Source organism: Diuraphis noxia, unplaced genomic scaffold, assembly GCF_037042655.1.
Source record: "Diuraphis noxia isolate RWA-SAM2 unplaced genomic scaffold, SU_Dnox_SAM2 contig0002, whole genome shotgun sequence".
Lineage (NCBI taxonomy): Eukaryota > Metazoa > Arthropoda > Insecta > Hemiptera > Aphididae > Diuraphis > Diuraphis noxia.
Genome location: NW_028301712.1, coordinates 44,140,119 through 44,150,318, shown reverse-complemented (window position 1 = coordinate 44,150,318; position 10,200 = coordinate 44,140,119).

The following is a 10,200-nucleotide window of genomic DNA, read 5'->3' as shown; positions in this document are numbered from 1 at the left end:
TATAATACAACTTTACTTACTACTGGCACCGCCACCACCGACGTCACCATCACCGTCACCGTCACCGTCACCGTCACCGCCTCCACCACTGCTACCTCAAAGCCCGCCGATACCACCCCACCACACCCCACTACAACAACCGACAAGGCAACGACAGTAAAACAGTACCGCTCCGCAAATGAAGCGAATAACATGGACCGATCGGACGGGTGCCCCCCGCCAAGGGGCTTCCAGGGAAAATCCCAGCGCGATGCACCACTGATTGCCGCCGGGACCTTATCAGCTTTCGACCAGCGCCCGGATTCGTTGTCCCAGACGACCGACGCCACCCGGCGACGTTTCGTCCACGACAAGTTCAATAATTATTGTTATTAGAAAACTCTTCTGGTCTTTAGTATTTATTATAATAATTTTTTTCGGTCATGAAGACTACAGATAGGTATCTTTTAAAATTCACCGGAGCAAATCTGTGTACATTTTCTCATGAAAAGGGAATCGGTTGAATTTGAAAATAATCAGTGCTATTTATACCGATTTTGGTCGAACGTTTCGTTCCGGTTTCACACCGGTTAATTTCCTCTCAACCACGATAACAAGATAGTTAAAAAATATCAATCTTATGTTTTCGTTGTTCTTGAGGTGGACTGGCTAGGGGTATGGGGAGATATATCTTCCAAGGCCTGTGAAAATTATATGATTATGGACCGGTCCAGGGCGTTAGTAGGTACTTTGGAAGTCAAATACCTATGAATCATAATTCATAATATACTATAAAACTGTTTAGTAGATACATCCATTGATTTTTGACAATTATATCAAAAAAAATTTAAAACATGGTCAAGAAAATACGTAAAAAATAGGGAACAAATGCAGTTTAGCTCCCAAGCGATTTTTTGGAATTTTTTTTTAAATGTGTCTTTTTGCATGCCTAATTGATGGTACTTTGAAAAAAAGTCGGTCGAACATATTTTGGAAGTTATGGTAAAAAAACTTCAAAATGCTGAATTTTTTCAAAAATCGTGTTTTTGAATTTAAAATACCAACAATTTAAGTTTTTAGAATTTTTTTTTTTTGGAAATGTTTGTATTTATATGCTCAACATTTTTGTGGAATCAGAATTTGCCTATCGTACTTACTTTTTATGTTATTGTTAATAAACCACATCAAACTGAATTATAAAGTTATTTCAAACATTTCCATATTTGAAAAACTCAAAATTGATTTTTTTTCATTCGATGAGTAATAACATAAATAAGCTTTTGGTGAAATCAGAACTAACTTATATTTTTTGGTTTGGGAGATATAGATTAAAATAATAAGCAATAACAAATCAAAATGTTCAGGTTTAGATAATGTATATTATATTATATCAGTAACGTCGACCCCATCGTTGTTATATTTATTTGGATTGTATAAATTACCGGCTAAACGGAAAAATTCAATGATAGGGTCTAGATTTAATATACGGCATTTTTTTAAAAACATAAATTTTGCCATGTAGCCGCCATAGAAATGTTTTTTCCTTGCGAGTATTGAGACAGCGAAGCTTTTTCATGTCTCTACATTTCCTCGGCGGTGTTAGTGTGGCCGCCTGTATTTGGGTCTTTAAGGTTTACTGAATGATTCACTTTAAAATGTATGATGCCTTCATCATTCAAACAGTCGTAACTCTGCAATACAGTTATATATAAACAAAACGTAGTGTAACCGAAAAATAGATTGATAAAGTACATACTTTCCAACGATCGCTTATAAGTAGTATATATTTGTATGTTCACAGCCAGCTTTTCCACGGTAAAAATTTTTTTTCAAGTGGAAAATTCTACCTTGGAGCACAGTGATTTACCGCGTAACACAATACGGTAATTACACAAGATTGTCCACCTATTTGCCCCTTACACAAAAATATTTTCCGTATCAACTATTTTTTTTATTAGATTTTCAGTTTTTTTAAATTTTTATAAAAAAGTTTATTAAATAATTTGTGTTCTTTACTTGAAATATAATTTTTATAAAAATTAGCGATATTTAACTAAAAAAAAATTAAAAACGGAAAAAATAGTTGATACGGTAAATATTTTTGTGTAAGGGGCAAATAGGTGGACAATCTTGTGTAATCACCGTATTGTGTTACGCGGTAAATCAGTGTGCTCCAAGGTAGAATTTTCGGCTTGAAAAAAAATTTTTACCGTGGAAAAGCTGGCTGTGAACATACAAATATATACTACTTATAGGTAATAACTTTATTCAAAATAGTATATTTTTGGGATTTTTCTGACAACTATATTTTTAAATTGTTTATTATCCATAACATTTTTATATTTTTGTTCGTGTTTGAATAGTATAATTTTTTTTTTTTTTGTTAGGTTAGGTTTTTCTGTTACACTAGGTAGCACTAATAGGTATAATACACAGATATATAAAATTATTGTTTTATATATCTGTGGTATAATACTATATATGCGCCGCGGAAGAAACAGAAAGCAGATCCCGCGGCGTCGTCGGTTCAAAACTGGAAAAAAAAGTATAATACTATATAACGTATAGTATATAATACTATTTGCTGTTAATTTAATGACATCATTTTTAAAGGAGTGGTAATCTTTGGAATACCTCTCAAAATCCATCGAATTTGGAGATCAGTTAAAATTGTTATGACTACTTTTAAAAATTGTATAGAACTACATTAAATGTAATTGCTTTATAAATTAGAAAACATGGTTACAAGTTTGTAAAAAATACATTTTAGCTGCTAGATCTTCGCATCTCATCCCTGGTCTGAATCTGTGCCCCGGTATACATCTCATTGTAAGGTATTGTCCCCAACTCAAAAAGACTTTTTCTCATTTGTTATCGGTTTAATTACCTACCTATCATAAATAATAATTCTTGAAATGGGTAAACCGATTTAGTCACGAATATTTAATCTTTATAATTTTATAAGCTATAACTACTATAATTAACTTGATGAGACCTATTTCAAGTATGCAACTTTTACAGGGTATATTAGGGAAACACAATCCATACGTGCCAACGAACTATAATATTGCTATTATAGTATCTGTATTTTTCCATTTTCTATAACCTTGTGGCTTGTACGATAGATTTTCACTTTTCAGGTATGGTAATAGGAATGGAGGATGATTATTATTTTAACTGTAATTTCATGGGAACAAGTAAAATTAATTATTTTCATTATACTGACGCGTGTGGCGTTGTTATATAAATTATTTAAAATGAAAACATAAAGATAATTTTATAATTCTATGATTTACAGCCATCGAGCCTTCATAAACTATTTGTATTTTTATTCAACTAACCTAATAAACTATAATCTTATGCAATTATGCTTAATAATTTATCCACCCACACAGCACTGTACATCCAGTGGATATACATTGGTTATGTCAAATAACCATATAATGTCTTATCCAAAAATTACTTCAGATGGATATCCACTAGATATATTAAAAAACCATACAATATTTTATCCAATTACGGGTTTCTGCTGGATATTTCAAATTCCCATACAATATCTTATCCAAAATTGATGCTCATGGACACCAAATATTACATATGATAATAATATATAATTAATTATAATATTATATATTATATATGCGTTTTTAACGTATGAATGTGGGTTGGAGGGGCTTAATTTATTTATATTACCATAATAAAATAAGAAAACAGATCCTGTAGCGCGTCATCGTCATCGGTTCAAAACTGAAAAAGGGTATATATATATATATATATATTCTGTGAAACCTCCCTTATTAACGGACACCTCTAAATAGCGGACAAAATAATGTTGGTACTCGAGATAGTGCATGTATAGACACAATAATAAATTTTTAAAAACGAGAATTTGATAAACGGCTATATATATATATAAAATAATTAAGAATCGAATAATTAGCTTGCCTCTAGGTATCTATCTTATTTATATTCGAATAATGTTTTATACACACATATAAGGTAATAACTTGGATAACGTGATATAGTCTATATTATTATATATAATTACTTGTTCAATGCGCCTTTCACTGAATTGTTTAAATATTTTATAATTATATAATATATATAATTTTACTCCAAATAATGTCATCGGTATACTATATTTTGTCTTTGCAATATTAAATATATATATATATAATGAATATCTATTAAAATTCTAACAGAATTAAAATTATCTATCTATTTACTAAATATTTTATAATATTTTATATAAATATGTAAATATGTATTTATTATTTTTATTAAACAGTTTAGTTGATTTTTTCTTTTGATTTAAAATAATATGTGTTAAAATCGATAAATTTCTTAACAGCTAACTGGCATATACCTGTATAGGCGAGGATCTATCTAAAAACTTAATTTATTGACAAAAAGGTATTTTATTTGACTAAGAAGCCACTTGTATAACCTCACATTACCGGCATTTTAATTAGTTTACTTTGAGTTAATCGGATTACCTAATCATTTAAGTGTTAAAACTACATGACATCAAATTACCAAAACTGGTAAATTTAGACCACAAATTAAAAAACAATTATTATTTCAGGTTACATAGGTAATACTAAATATTATTTTCAGCAACTATAGAGCTGAATAACCGCAACAAGATTTTCAATAATAGGTAGGTAAATAGTATAATATACGCACGACCGCACCCCCTATTATTATTCTCAATATAATTTCACTTTTAGTTGAATACTACCACAACTGTTAACCAAAATATTAAAATTAATTATTTACGTTTTATGCTTTGAATGTTTATCGATATAAATTAAGTATACCAATAATTCTTAATATTGTAGGTACCTTTGGCATCTTCAAATTGTGGGAGATGGTAAACTGCGGCAAAATTTACCTTTTTCTAAAAGTCGATATGTAAGCTGCGGCAAAAAAAAATTAAGATTATACAATCTGTGACAAAACCGATAAGATACATCATACAAACTGCGGAAATTTATTTTATATACTTTCTATATATACTATATATAGTACATACCTATGTACGTATATCGTTAAATTAATTATGTGATGTTTCGTCTTGAGTACAAATTGGTAAGGTAAATCCAAATGTATTTTTAAACTCTAATAAGAGATACCAATAGCTGCCACAACACGTAATACGTATTATATTATATTATTATTATTTTTTTTTTTTGATTATACGAATATTATACGATTTTTTTAAATAATTTTTAATAATAATAATATTTTTTTAATTTTAAAATTGATTTTTTGATTATACGATTTTTAAAAATATTTTTTAACAATAACATACTTTTCAATATTTAAAAATTGGTTTTTCTTTATATTTAAGCCTTATACTCTAAGAGATACTTATAGCTGTCATAACACGTAATAGGTATTATACCTAATTAAACGATAAACGTGTATATAGATTATCGTAACGATATGTATACGTAGTATATATAGAAAGTATATAAAATACATTGCCGCAGTTTGTATGATGTATCTTATCGGTTTTGTCGCAGATTGTATAATCTTAATTTTTTTTGCCGCAGCTTACACATTGACTTTTAGAAAAAGGTTAATTTTGCCGCAGTTTACAAACAGCCCAAATTGATTTAACTCATAAAATGTATTTCTGGGAAGGACCCAAAAATTCTACTATTACGATTTACGATCCATGAACCACTATATGAACGCAGAAAAAAAAATCATTCAAAATATAACATTACTATTTTAAGAAAGTGATGACGTATTGACAATAATTCAGAATTAAATTTAGCTAACAAAATTAAATTAATACAATTCATAATGAACAAAGTTAATTTATTGTTAGAACAACTTTGTAGTCCAATTTTATTTATTTTTGTAACCATACTGTGTTATTAAATTATATTATATATTTATATGTATTATTATTCATTATATATATAGTATTATAATAATTTCGCATTATATTATCATCATTTACATGGTTATAGTGATGGCATAAATATATTAATAAACGCCTAAATATAAGACTAAATTTTTAGTAATGGGTATTTTTAAACATAACAATTATTTAATAATATTGTTAACGTTAATACAAATTTTTCTATTGTAATTAGTAATCGTATACTTATGTATAGGTATACCTATATTATTATTTTAGATTTTGAGCGGAGCGAAGAATGTATTGATTTTACCATGATATGTGTTTTATTTTTTTGTTTTTTTGTCTGTCATCATATTTCGGGGCAGTAGTGCTTCGATTTTTGACTTCAGTACCTCGTTCGATCAGAAAATGAATCTAGTAGGTGCCTTGGGGGGGTCAAAAGTAAAAAATTCTCAATATTTTTCTAAATTATCGGGATAAACAAACTAAAAATTAAATTTTATGCACAATAAGTTTTTGACAAAATCGATTTTGGTTTTTGATGTAACTTTAAAGCAAATCACCATAGATACATGAAATTTTCACCGAATGTTTATATAAGTATATTCTATCCACCATGCAATTTGTCAAAAATGTTCAACTTAAGTTAAACTATTCATAGGCATAAGCAATTTTCGATCATTATTAGTTTATTTTTAAATTAATATCAATACAAATTTATTTTTTGGGTAGAAAAGCTTGAAAATTTAATACAAGGTTTCTAACGCATTGTAATAATAGCAGTTGAAAAATATTAAAAATACATAGACACCATTTTTTTTTATAAGCATTCAAAGTTTCAAAGTTTGAATTTTGACAACATTATATACGTAAAAATCACAAAAATTCGCAAATTATTTCAAGCTAGAAATTCATAATTTTTTTTTTTAAATCTAAGGTCTGAAAACTTTTAATTATCTATATATATCCTAGATAGATAAACCATTTCTTCTCAGAATCGTTTTTCGTATACAATGATATAATATCATTGGATTCAAATTTAATTCCATCCATTACTGCAGCAGTTCAGCAGTACCTAATAACCCATTTGTAACCTACTGTAGGTATCATTATAGAACGGCATCCACGACTTACCTGCTTTTTTAGTGTTTAGTTTATATATATAGCTTTATTTCAGCAACCTAATACCTATTATTTATATATTTTTTTATAAAAATCCAACTTCAGAAAATTATTATGGATTTACGATCAACTTTTTTTTTAAATTTTCACAACAACAACTATTACTTATGAGGAACTTATTCAATTTTAAGTACCTAATCAAATTATTTTTTTTTTTTTATCAATAATTAAAAAGAAACTAGGAAATAAAATTTGAAATTTTTGATGTCTCAAAAAAGGCAAAATAAATTAAACAAAATATGAAAATATAAACATTAGGGTTATATATTTCTTATATTTATACGGTTATTATTGTTTTAAAAGTTACAAATATATTTACATTCCTTTATCAGAAAACATGCTGAAGTAGGAAATCGAATCTTTTTTATTGATCCTATTATTGTGAAGATGACAGACAAAAAATACATGTTTACAAAATAAATTTATGCATTGCTCTACTTAGAATCTATTTTATAATTAATACCGGTCAGGTTATCTACAGTCGCATTTCACAGAAATATTCGTCAATACAGCACACTGATTGTAGATAGACTCAGTGTCATTCAGTGGTATATTTTAAACTTTTAACTGGGGGTAGGGGATTCACAATTTTTTTAATTCTAAAATCTTAGAGGTATAGGTACACCTATTGATATTAGAAGACTGTTATTAATCGATATTAAAAATTACATGACTGGTTTTAAAAAAACTATTAGAGGAACAATGAATTTTATATGATTTTTACAAGTTTAAAGTAAAATGTATATATATCTAATTCTCTTTTTTTTTACTCTAAGTTCATCCAAAATGTTTGAGATCAGAGTGAATCTTTAATGTACAATATTTCCAATCTGTTAAGTTTATTCTAAAAAAAGTCATAAATTTAACTAAAACAAATAAATAATATTTTATTGAATAAAATGTTAATACTTCAGAAATAGTATTATGTATAAATACGTTTTTATAAATGTTATTATTTTAATTCATAAAAGGTTTTCTTTCATTTAACTGAACATTTAATGAATGTATACAACCATAAACAATTTTATTGAAGATTGTTTTTTATATTTATTGTGAATATTTCCTTCTAAATAATAAATAGCTAGATAAAACTATATAAAAAATAAATTTAAATTTTTTGAATAATTTAATTATTAGATGTTTATATAGCTGGTATATCATAAATTAGAATCATTTAATAAAAATTTTAAATTATACTTAATAAAATAAAGGTCCTAATATTATTATGCTGAAATTAGAAATACTATTGTATATTCTACTTATTATATATTCGTTAGTGAAAATGTTGCACAAAAAAGCCAATCTAGTTATAGACGCTGTCGTTCCGTTTTGTATTAAAAAAAAAAATTATTAAGTACGTAAAATATCATATCTTGTACTTATATAAATGAGCAGTGAGCTGTAGCTGTAGCTATAGTCGCTGTTGATAAGTTCACTAGCTGTTAGGTTACTTGGGTAGCGAAAGACAAAATAAATGATATTGCACGACAGACATCAACAGGTCAACAGTTGTTATCTTGTTCACAACAACAAAAATGACGAATTTTTATTTATAGTGACATGTTTACACCTCTGCGGCTCTATTTATATATAATAAATTGTACATGAAATATTTTGTACACGTCTATGTATAAACATCATCTACACTGTATTATAGTATAATATCAAATAAATTAAAATTTTAATATCTTTAATGATTCTTTTTTTTTTTTTTATTCTGGGGAGGTCCAGTAACTCTCTATGTATATAATATGATGTAATAAAATTAATAATACATAATATATGTATATATAACGGTGATACGTGATAATTTGAGCGGAAAGGCATATAGGCGATATATGTAGCTATAGTAAAATTTTAACAACGATAACTTGTAGTACTTTATAATTTATTATTCGTACTGTCGGCAGCTTGTCGAAAGTCTCTTGATAATCGCAACAATTTTCGTTAATTTCATGAAAAAATTGTGAAAAATGCTCTAAAAACTAAAAAATTGCTTTAAAATAATGAGTGTCACCCAAAACAGACCAACATTTCAAAATACCAAAAAAAAAAAAAATGCTTTAAATAATTTGGATTTGCATTATTTTTAGAGAATTCTCTGACAAAGTTTTTCAGGAGAAAATTCGTTTCATACATCAAATAATTGAAAATACAAACTTCTCTTTGTCGTTTTAAATTCTGAACGGAGTGATGAATGTATTGATTTTACAATGATGATTCAATACAAAGTTCCTCATAAGTTATTCTTATAGTGATTAAAAAATTATAAGAATACATAGGCACAATTTTTTTTTATAAGCGTTTATAGTTCAAATTTTTACGAAATCTGTGGAAAACGCGAAAATTTGCAAGTCATTTTGAAGTTGAAAAATCATAAAATTGTTTGTGTTTATAATTAAGGATTAATAATACAACACTAAGTTTTCCGTAAGTTTTCCTTAAAGTAGCTATAGAGAAAACTCGAAGCATCATTATTGGGAAAAATTTTAAGTGCGTTTGAATTTTTTATTTTTACGAAATAGTGTAACGATAACAATTTATTCTCAAACGATTTTAAATATTTGTTATTATTCAAAAAGTATAAGTCGTAGATACTTGAAAATTTTACCAGTTATTTAGATTGGCATATTCTTTGCATGATGTAATTTTCGAAATATTTTGACTTTTTTAGATATTCATAGACGACTGAAATTTTCAATTTTTCTGAAAAATTGTTTTTGAAGTGTCGATAAAATTTTTTTGGCCCTATCAAAAAACTTGAAAATTTAATACAAAGTTCCTCATAATTTATTCTTGTGTGTAGTGATTAAAAAAATATTAGAATACATAGGCACAATTTTTTTATTAGCATTTGAAGTTTAAATATTGACAAAAATTCGTCAAAACCATGAATATTTGCAAATTATTTTGTAGTTCAAAATTCATAAAATTGTTTGTATATATATATAACGTTAAAAAATTCAACACTAAGTTTTCCATAAGTTTTGCTTCAAATAGCTATAGAGAAAATTTGAAGCGTCATTATAGGAAAAATGTTTTGAGCGTTTGAGTTTTAAAATTTATGAAATCGCGTAACAATAACGATTTATCCTCAAACCAGGTATATGTATATCTATGATAATATAAGGTATTATGAATTACGATAACTACATGCAATG